Source organism: Neodiprion lecontei, chromosome 1, assembly GCF_021901455.1.
Source record: "Neodiprion lecontei isolate iyNeoLeco1 chromosome 1, iyNeoLeco1.1, whole genome shotgun sequence".
Lineage (NCBI taxonomy): Eukaryota > Metazoa > Arthropoda > Insecta > Hymenoptera > Diprionidae > Neodiprion > Neodiprion lecontei.
In genome coordinates, this window is record NC_060260.1 from 29735992 (window position 1) to 29747326 (window position 11335).

Consider the following 11335-nt stretch of genomic DNA (forward strand, 5'->3'; position numbering starts at 1 on the left):
ATCTCACGTTACCAATCCCACACACCAAACAGAGTCCTGAAATAGTAGAAAATACACACGCTAATTTGCACGGAATCCAATTCACCACTTAGTATTCAAGACAAGTTTAGTCTACTGATCGGGGCGGGGTTGAAATCCCGAATTTGAAAAGTTCCAAAAGCGTCAAGTTCCGAAATTTTCGGTGACGCAACTCAAAGTAATGCAATCAAACTTTGACGAAACATCAAAGTTTATCCACCTTGAAAATTTGCCTCATTAATGGAAGTAATTTGCCTAATATAGACCGTCAGCTTGACGGAAGATGTGCCGACGCACCGAAACGGGATGCAGTAGTACGAGTCAACGCGTGACGGACAAGTATTAGATTGCAAACCTTGTTTGATCTAAAGCCGGAGACAAGAATAAAATTAACGTAACGAGTATAATCACAAATACAAGTATTAACATTCAATTTCTGCGCATGCCGTAAGGAGGGGTTCTTATAGCGGTATCGATTCCAAAGTTTTAACACTTGGAGCGAAAAGTAACTCGTAGTTTGATTAGCTGAAAAAAAAAGTTTCACGAAAGGGTTTTTTTTAATTACGAAAATCCAGCAAGCACGCGGAAGTTGAAATTTTAACGACGGTTACGTTGCAAGTTGGTTTTCGATTGTTTAAACAGGAGAATTTCGTTGACAAAAAGTGTTCAATAGTACGTTATAGACGGAAACACCAATGACCATTAATTCAGCCAGAGTATCGAATCAGAGATGATTATTAATGGTTTTCTCAACTCTTTGCAAGCAATCATAGTCATCAACAGTTCCCAACTCTGCATAAACTATGAAAAAGAATAACAGGAAGCTGTACAAAGACGAAAACTGAAGTAGGTGGGGAAAAGTTTACGTGCCAAGACCATTGGAATATACCGTTAACATTAACGACACTGTCGATTTATCTCCACGGTTCGCAAATACGTGTTTTTTTTTTTTTTATTGATTTCCCTTTATATATATATATATATATATATATATATGTATGCATGTATGTATATATATATATATATCCGTTCGCCATTACGTGACTGCGAAAAAAGTTTCAGTTCCATAAACGAAACGAATGAAGCGAAACGTGTCCCCGGATACTATTCGGTCTTTGTCAACCCCGTGCGGTGAAGAGCGAACATTGTAGCTCGTCCACCCACGCCCAATGGACAAGAGTAGACAGATGCCCGACCGATATACCGCTGGTCAAGGGGTCAACGGGTCCGCAAAACCGGAGGCCCAAGTTTTCCCCTAAAATACTCAAGGACCCTAACCCTCGTCCTCGATCTCTCGGGCCATCCGCATCGCTTCTGCGAGTAAGGAGCAAAGAAAAAAAAAAAAAAAAAAAAAAGGAACCCCTTATACCGCAGCAGGTGGATGATATTTTTACACAATCCAATATTTCATCTCGATAATTGAATATCCGTATTACCGCAACGGTGGCCACGCATCGGCGGAGCGAGTTCAAGGATTCGCGTATATTCGCGTATATCCGCGGCTAGCGTTCGGGAAGTGATCCGATGCCTTCGGATTTCGGTGCTGGAAAAGTAACGTGGAAATGTTGGAAATTCCTCGAGTAAAATACGAGGATCGACGTAGTTCCGCATCTACCACAGGTTCGCGGTTTTCCGAACCTTCGCGCTGCTATATATATATTCGAGATTACGTTTCAAGTTTATACGCGGAGTACTTTGGAAACACTTTGGCGTCGCGCTCCATCACTCCATCACGACGGGGGTGCGGATAACGTTATACTTTACGTGAATACATGTACATGTGTGGGTATATGTATGTATGGATATGTATATATCATATATAGATATATATTTTATACACCGGAATATTTGCGGGGAGACAGCAGAGCTTTCTCTCGGCCAGGATCTGCGTGCGATCTCAAACCACCCTCCTCCACCGATGCCAACCATATTTCACTTCGTCCAATGGAACCTTCTTACATTATAACGCCATTCCCTTGTATACACCTATAATGTAGCTCTACAAACCGCGTGTATATCCAAAGGAACTAAAGACCCGACACTGAATAATTATTTTACACCGATATTGTTGATTGAAACAATGAGCGTCAAGTTTTTCGTCTGCGGTTAAACATAGAGATAAGAACAAGACCAGACTTTACTCAAAACTTTAGAAAATGAGGGACACATTCAGGATTTTGGTAAAAAAATAAATAAATACCCGTGTCAATTCTATTTAATACTATAGGTGTACCAGATTTTACTTCTGCATTTTACAAAGTATTATATGTTGTACCAAAAAATCCAGACTTGTCCCTATTTGCCTTGAGTTTCGCGTAAAATCTGATCTTTGATTATCTCCGTGAAGCCAAAACCCATGACAAGAGTGATTTTAGGTTACCCAAGTCATCGCAAAGTAATTCAATGTAGGAATTAAACCGTTGGAAGGCAATGTGGAAGAAGGAAATCGAACAGTTATGTATTTTAAAACGGTATAAATATACTGGTTATTAATCGAATTTCGTGATTTTCATTGTAGTTAGCCGAGGTCTTCAATATACAAAAATAGATCGATAAGTATGAATGTATTGATGCAGTGAAAGTTCAATAAGAGACATATTGATGAATATAGAAGAGCGTGTACGGCATTGATAATAACAATAGCAAAGGCGACCAATATTTTTTTTCATTGACCGCATGGGTCGTAATTCATAAATCGAAGACAGCCAATTTCCTTATTTTATTCCTCCGGAGGCTGGCTGATCTGGCTGATGAGAATCCGCTTCCTGGAACTGGAAGGTCCTGACAAAGCCCACAAGCACTTTGGTCTAGCTGTAAGGTAGAATATCTCCAACGCTCGCAGGCTTCGCGTGCTGTCACAGGCCGCTCCGGGATGTTGTCAAAAAAGTTCTACGATTACTTTTCGAAAAAAAAACGTGGGTCGCGTTTTCTACTGTCAATACCAACGCCGCAAGCTTGTCTGCGACTGATTTCATTTCTTCAACTGTTCTCCTTATACTGCAGTAGATTCGGTCGAGAAGGCTCCGCCAACGATGACATTAAGCACGCTTCTCGTATTCCGTAGATCAGATCACTTCCTGCCGATGCGTCCAATGATCCATATCCATCGATGTCGTAATCAATTTCATTTATTCGCCATTTACGTCTCTTTAAATAACTTGTCGCACAAATAAATTCATTTTTACCGAACTGGCTCATATATTTATTCAAAGGACCTTGCTGAACTTAGCAAATCACGATTCCGTGACGTTCAATCACTGCTTTGATCAAAGATAAAAATTTTCAATAATCTGCTTTAATTCCGTCAATATTCCGAAAAATTTAGCAAATCATAAAAATTTCCAGATTACTTCAGCCTCCTCCTAAGTAGCCGTAACCTCGAGACACTTGCAGGTTTTTAAAAAGTTTCACAGAATAAACTGGTTGAACGAAACGTCTCTGACTTACAATCATTCGCCCAACAGATTGAAAATCATGGTTTCAATTTGACTCTGCAAACTTATCTGCGATCGTTATTTCTTTTTCTTCGCCAATCTGACTGAGCGTGTCCTTAGTCCTGATAGAAAAGCTTTTTTAACCGCGGTAAGATATTCTAGGTACAAAGAAGCTGACGGTACGACGCAAACCCGCGTTTACTAGTCGACAGTCTCAAAAATGTGATTTCAAAATGTCTGGCAGGCATGAATATTCATCACCAACTTCGCCATTGTCAGATACATACGCGTCATCTATATGTATACATATATACATTCACTGGCACATAAAAACGTCGTAATATTTCAAAAGGTTACTTCGCCTTTCTCACCAACCTTTTTCTTTCATTCTTTCCTTTCTTCTTTTTTCTCCCATCCCTTACTCATCATTTTTTTCCCTCCGTCGATACTTTCGTTCTTGGCCCTTAAAGGGAAATTTTTTCTCATTACCGAGATCGCTACATATAAATATATCTATATACCATTATTGTCACTTCGGCGAGAAGAAAAATACTTTGCAAACTTTTTCAATCAAACGCCAACCCGCTCCCCTGTCGTCTCAGCATTGACGAGTTTTCTGGTTAAAAACCGAATCTTCTTACGTATACATGCCTGCAGCTCTAGCTACGCCGCAAATAGCATAAAATAGGTATATACCTATACATATTCCAGAGGGAAAAATCAGGCGAGTGAGATATATTCTTTCGAGGCTTAATTTTCGTGCAAATATCAATAGCTGCCACCATAATTGCCAGCAACGATACGCAGTTTTTACCATTAATATAAAGATACTCGAGAACAGGAATACCTGCATAATGATTGATCGATAACTCGGTAGCACTGCGTACTTATACCTATGATATGCCAATTGAGTGATATTGTAGTACATAATTTCAATTAATCGGTTTGAGTGGTAACAAAGTTCCATATTGTAACAACGGGTTTGCTCGTTGAAGCTAATCAGCCTAATTATCACTAAACTACCATCATGCATTGACCGGTTATCCACCCTATTATCTGTATCTACGATGTGCTCACACATATCCTGTAATTTACGTAGGTAGATACGTGTATGCAGGAAAACAAGCCTGGGGGAAAATGATGTTCACTTACTACATGCTAAGTTATCCAGAACAAACTTGAGGAGACTCAGTCGCTGTTCCATCCGTACGTAGAGTTCAACTCCGGTAAACTTTGCCGCATCAAAACACACCCTACGAATACCGTCTTTCTTTTTTTTTATAAACTTCTTATTCTGCAAAAATATGTCAGCTCAGTCAGCAAAAAACGACTTCAATTTAAGAGAAATTTACATTTTTTTTTCATTTCTGTTAACTTTATAACCCCGCTGTAATTTAATCACCTACAAATCTGTTGCTCTTGTAACATTTATGATCACGCGTATGCGTTTTCAAATTGAATCATAGCTCTGAACCGATGCGTTCCGAAACCGCATACTCACCTATCGGTAAGTTAATCGGGGATTCGTTGGACTTCGTGAATACTTAAAGAATTTTACGCGGATTTAAAAAGAGATTTCGCGCACTTCTTCAGGATAATACGAAATTTCAAAGATGTAGTCCCTTACCTGACTCACCGTATGATAGAAAAGTATTGCATGATTTGCCATAAAATGAGCTATCCGCGTTCCACACCGAAAATCACGTCTCTCATATTTCAATCCGATAATCCGGATAGGAAATTGATCCATGGAATATGTTCTTTACCAATTCAATCTGGAGTATGCTAGAATTGTACTGTTAATCTTATTTCTATTCTAAAGTAAATTCTCTAGCGATAACCGCGTAGTTCAATTGATTATTAATAATAAACTTCACTTCCATGATGTACGATATTGCCTCTCGTGCAATTTAACATTCATGCAATGAAAATGTGATGGGCTCATAAAAGTCAGAAGTATATTAAATTCAGCCTTATGTGATGCTATATTCAGGGAAAAAATGAGAGAAGTAAAATACTGAAATAAAAAATTATTCAGACCACTCTGCAGGTCAATTTTACATTTCGCATAAGGTCAGATTGGTAAATAGAAATGAATGCGAACCACTTTTATATTAAACCGCAAGTATATTTGATTCCGGGAAAATAATTGCTCTATCTTTCGCGTTTTTTCGTTAAATATTCTACCACATGTCGCAGGACACATTTTTTTCATCGAAGAGTAAAGGTTTGAAAATTCCTGTTATCCCTTTTTATAAATTTATCGTCGAGACAGAAACGTGAGCAGCAATCGAGATAGCTCGAGAGTGAAGCAAAGGGGAATTCCCTCCACACTCGAGGAGGATAAGCCTCATCATTATTACAGGCCGTTTGCAGTCCTCTAAATCTTTCCCGGGCGTGCGATGGCTGTATTTTCAAAAAAAACTACTCACCTCCATAATCACGCCGACCGCAATATGAATCAACGATACACGGCAATAAGATGAAATATGACGTCAAAATTTGTAAATAAAGTAACGCCAGCGAGAATTGTAATTTTTCCATGCTTCCGATAATTACCACAAATTTATGACGATTCGTAAGTTATAATATGTTTCAGAAACACAAGCTCTAATTTATACGTTGTGTGATCTTGTTCGAATGGGCAAAATAATGCCTCAGAGCTTTCGAAAGGCTCGGGTTTTTCAATTCCGTGAAGTAAGTCAACAGGTTCGTTAGCCGATAAAATTACCATAGCTCAGATCTGCTTATTACGTGTATCCTGCACATAATACGTCTAATTATGAAATTAGCATTTTTCGCGAAGATCAACCCTCGCGTTGACGCTTGCAAATGAAATCTCGTCGCGGAAGATGAGAAAGCTCTGTTATCTTTGATTATACATTCGAGGCCGCGGAGTGTTTGCTGTATTAAAAATCGTGGAAAATAACCAACGAACTCAGGCAGTGATGGTGAACGTAATTCAAAGCTGTACACGCCTATTCTAGAAAAGAAGTTAAGCCAACAAGTTTTTCACACGTCAAATAAACTGTCGCTAAACGAGCAGATCTTTTAAATGCATACAAATCACTGTCCAAGCAGCATAGCCAGCACAAACGAAAAAGTATTTTTTCAATTCTCGACGTTGCATTTTGCATCCGGCAATTTTTTATTTATGCATAATTACATAACCGTTTACCGTCAGTCCGTCTGAAAGAATATAGACGTAACCAAAGTACACCCCTGCAATACTTTGCACTCCCGTAGCATGTACATCTACCCCTGCGCGAAACTGCCGGGTATTCCCGATTCCCAAACAACTCCGAGATCAAGTTGTTACAACTATACGGTCGAAGAATCTTTCACGAAACTTTTGCACGATGATGAATGCTGGTCCGTACACTAGGGTGGCGCAAAAAAAAAATAATTTGCGGTATTCCACCGTGGCATCCTCTGACAAGTTTGCCTAGGTCAAAAGAAAGATTCTGTCAAAAGATTAGCGTTCTAAGTTATGTGGAAGATCGCGGTTATTTGATTTTTCACTTCATTTCCCATATTTTTGAATCAGTAAAGGAACACCTTGTATCACTTCAATTATTATTTCTTTCTTAACATTTATATTCAATCGAAAGACCACGATCCGTAACATAACAATGTATTGTCGGGAAATCTTATTCTTCTAAACTAAAAATTCATATTAAATTATAACTATATTATGAGATTAAATTAATAATGTAAACATAGTAAGATAAACTTCTCAAACATCAACTGGAGACTTAATATTACAAGTGTGGGTTTTCTTTGTGACGTAAATTGATATTATGATTGATGTGAGTGATGAAAAAAAAATTTGAAAAAATATATAGATGTAGAGAAATCAACTGAACGTGATCTTTCAGATAACGTAGAAGACTCGACTTTTGACAGAATCTTTCTTCTGACGTAAACAAACTTTTAAATCGCAAATTATTTTCTTTTGGAACACCCTACTTGTACACCTATATAAGCATGAACACTGCGTATATTTGATTAACGTATGCGGCGAAAGTCGACGGGAAACGTGGATGTTCGTCAGGTTGCCAACTTCTCTTATTGATTACCGTTATAAAAAATGAGGGAAAGGTACGAATTTAGCTCGAGTTTTCGAAATGTAGGGAAAAATGTTCTCTTCCCGTGACAATTGGCGTTATATGGCACACGTGAAAACGTAGTTGTAAAAGCGACTTTTGACTTTGAAGAAGAATTGGCAAGAACTACGGTTTCGTTAATTATCGTTGATAATAATCTTGGCTGTTACTCTCTATATACATTAACCACGATGTAAATCAATTGTTCGTTCAAATTCGCATCACGTTTTGAATAAATTTTCCAGCAAGACATGCGAAGGGACTCACAGATTTAGTGTTCCAGAATTGATTAGAACGAAGAATTGGCGATAAAATGAGACGGTGCATGACCCGACGACCTCTTTTATTTCGATCTCTGTGAATCAGCAAGTGAAACGAAACTAGAAAAAATGGATGGTAGAAAATTCGGTAAGTCTTGGGAGCGAACCTTTAGACTTTGACAAGCTGTGGTCGACGTAATGTTGATGACTAATGGTTGAAAAATCTTCCATGGAAGGTATTTTACGCAGCGTAACCTTCTATAGCTGTATAACGTATACGCATATCTTACCGGCAGAGAATTCCGACTATCCGGTCGCTTATACGATCCGATTACGTCACAACTACACATTTTTCTCCCAATATCCCTCGAACACATCTGCTTCCCGCAACACTCCCAACGATCCGCTAATCCGGTCGTTATTTCATAAACGATTTGATCTCCAATACCCGAAAGCTTCGACTCTGTTTTTATTACGGTCTTCTCACACCTGCTAACGACAAACTACAAGGGCATAGATTCTCTGATAAATCTACGTACTCGTGTCCACGATATGTTATACTATCCGCCGAAAATTCGTCCGGCTATACTTCACGTTGAGATTTACTTTTTACCGAGCACAAAAAAGCAACTTTTTTTCTACCCTGCGAGGGTTGGAATCCTCATAAATCATATTCAACGTCGTCATAATTCGTGGCATAATCATATAATCGGATGATCAATGCAAATACCCGGCAACGGCAATTAAAACGTGCTGATTTCTACGTTGCTGCAGGCGGTCATTAACGCAACTTATAATAAAAAAACACGTTTCATCTTACTGCCTAGATATTGCTTCTGAGCAAAAAAAAAAAAAAAACACCGAAAGCGCTGATATTGAATTCTTATATCATTTTAAATACAGATTTCGCCCAAATGTCTGATAAATCACTCACGAATATCATAAAAGGCTGAAACTTAATTGCGTATAATTGACACGGAGAGCATTTGAAGTACATGAATGCGGAGCAAGCGTGTGATTCACAATAAGTTGGTACACTGGTATATGGACTCAGCGTGCTCAATCTAAACGTTTATCCAATTGTGATCGGGCGTAAAATGTCGATCTCAAAATAGTTCAAATTAAACGTACGATGGCCTACAACAGCGTAGGCCGCATAGCACGCAGAAGCATAATATACAGGCAGGGATGAATGCCTGTGTATTTTGGTAATAACTTTTCGTGCGGTTTGGTACGGTCGAATCGTTCGGGACTCGCTGCAAGAACTCCCGAGAAACTATGCGGTCTATGCAATAAGTTTAGAATCGGCATCGAGGGTGTTGTGTTAGGGGGCTGCGAGACGCGTGCCGTCGTTAACTCATCCAAGCTCGCGGTAACGATGCCTGTAAGTGATTTAATGCACGTATACGTGGACTATACGTGGACAGAGTTTAAACGAAGGGGAAAAAATTTGTCTTTGTTAATTTAGCCAAGCGTTTTTCGTGCGCTTCGTTTGTCGATGTAAAACTATAAAAATAATATTAATTTCAACTCTCGTTTCAGAATTGATTTCTTAAATAGTTAATGTAGATAAAAAAAAAACCACGGTTATCATCCGCAAATGTTTGACTCCATGCTGCGTACTTTAATGTATCCGCAAATTTTTTAGCATTCTTAACTGAAGCGTGATATTACATACACGTAATGAAGTGGAGTGGTGGGATTAATTTATTGCCAAGTTATACTATTTTTATACTTTACCGGTTGTAGCCGTATGTGTAATACGTATAATTAACCCGGCAACGAATCTACACGATTCTAAATAATATTCGGTCATATAGAGTCGTTCATTCTACGTAGGTTCGGAACGGTGTTTCTGTCTTACTGTGTACCTGTGGCGGAGGCGATAAAAAAAAAACACGCATAGCTGTATAATATCAACGCATAGCATTTCAACCCATATGCGAAGTCCTAAGTACAACTACGCGCCGAATATTTGGGCTTGAGGTCATCCTGTGATAGGCAACAATAACAATCGACACCTGTAGGTGTGTACCTTGTACTCTGCCGCGCATGGTAAACGGTAGTATCAATCATCATAATATTATGATATAGATTGATTTACGGAACTATGAGCAAATTGTGGAAAGGTATAGAAATATGTTTTCAAAATGGGTCAGTTATCTCCACTCTGGTTGGACTGGAATCCTGTTCTACAACTATCGAAACTATCAGTTCGTTAAAACTATCGTTCAGTTCATTTGTCATATAGTCGATATACGTACGCAAGGAATCCCTCTGTGTTATAACGAACAATGAAATCGCGTTTAACAATCGCCCTACTATTGTGTCGCGCCAAAGGGTCGTTATCAAAAAATCTATATTGATACTGGGTGAAGATATTTTTGCTTCCAGCTTGTACGCGCATCTCTAGTCATTTATTATACATGCTTTATACTTTAGCACGCGATCAGATCTCGTCGCGAGAAGCGTTAGCAGCAGGTGGGAGAGAAGCAGCGAACCGCTGACGGTCGAAAATAGTTTAAAAAATAAGATTCGAATCATCTCCGAAATAAAAAAAATACACGTGATATTTATTTATAATACAGGCCTCCGTGATACGAGAATTGTACACTTTGGTACTTCGCGAAGACCGATTCATCTGCATCCTACAATCTTCGGTCGTTATTCAACAATTAAACATATCGGGGAATAGAAAAACTGTTGTCACAGCCTACATGTGATTAGCAATCGCATGAACACGTATAGCTTCGAAAAACAATTGCGACGGGTTTTCAAGCGCACAAAGCGAAACCGGTCAGTGAAGAATGAATCAAAACAAACTTACCGGACTGTCACTAGTACAACTGAATATCGGCCCTCCTCCTACACAGCTCGCACCACTACTGATAACGGAATCAAACGACTCGCGCCTCGGCGCCGACGCCACTGCAACTCGAAGCGACGACGCCGTCGCTGATTGATCAACGCCGCCCGGCACATAAATACGGAACTAAACTCAGCGTAGGCGGAGAGAAGTCTAAGAAAGCCGCGCTCGCTTGTTTCTGATTCAGTTGCGCCCTCTGCCATGAAGTAGGTTTCTGAAACTAATTTTCGGGATACCCCGGAAGTAAGTTACCGACCGATCCTCTATCCTGATAGCGTCAATACAAAGCGCATTTACTATAGCGAAATGCGACTGTAGTGGTTAAAACTGAACAATTTGCAAAAATTAGCAAATGATTTTATTTCAGCATCGGTAAGTAATTGACAAATTTTATGTGCTTTAAATTCACAGCGAAACATCGTTCGTTGATACTGAAATTTGACTGAACGCGATTTGAGCGCTGCAGCATTTATATGGAACACTTTTTATTATTTATTGTGAATTAACAAAGACGTGAACGCGGTTCTTGTCAACATGGTAAATTGTTACGAAGACCGAAGTTCATTATTATAATTTCGAATCATCGATACATGTTTTTACCGGGATTTACTGTGCGTACACTCTAAACTATAGAAAAAAATTGACCGAATG

The 11335-nt window shown here is 39.0% G+C and overlaps 1 protein-coding gene across 7 annotated transcripts in view; it reads right to left on the reverse strand.

Annotated features, from left to right (window-relative positions):
* The window catches only part of LOC107221755 (protein qui-1), a 100040-nt gene extending 89260 nt beyond the window's left edge, over nt 1–10780 (reverse strand). For 6 of the 7 annotated variants that reach the window (XM_046746192.1, XM_046746164.1, XM_046746170.1 and 3 more), the window contains exon 1: nt 10646–10780. The gene's annotated coding sequence lies outside the window, so the exon portion shown is untranslated. The remainder of the gene's footprint in view (nt 1–10645) is intronic. The other variant, XM_046746197.1, reaches the window with a different exon arrangement.
* Between the last annotated feature and the right edge of the window lie 555 nt (nt 10781–11335).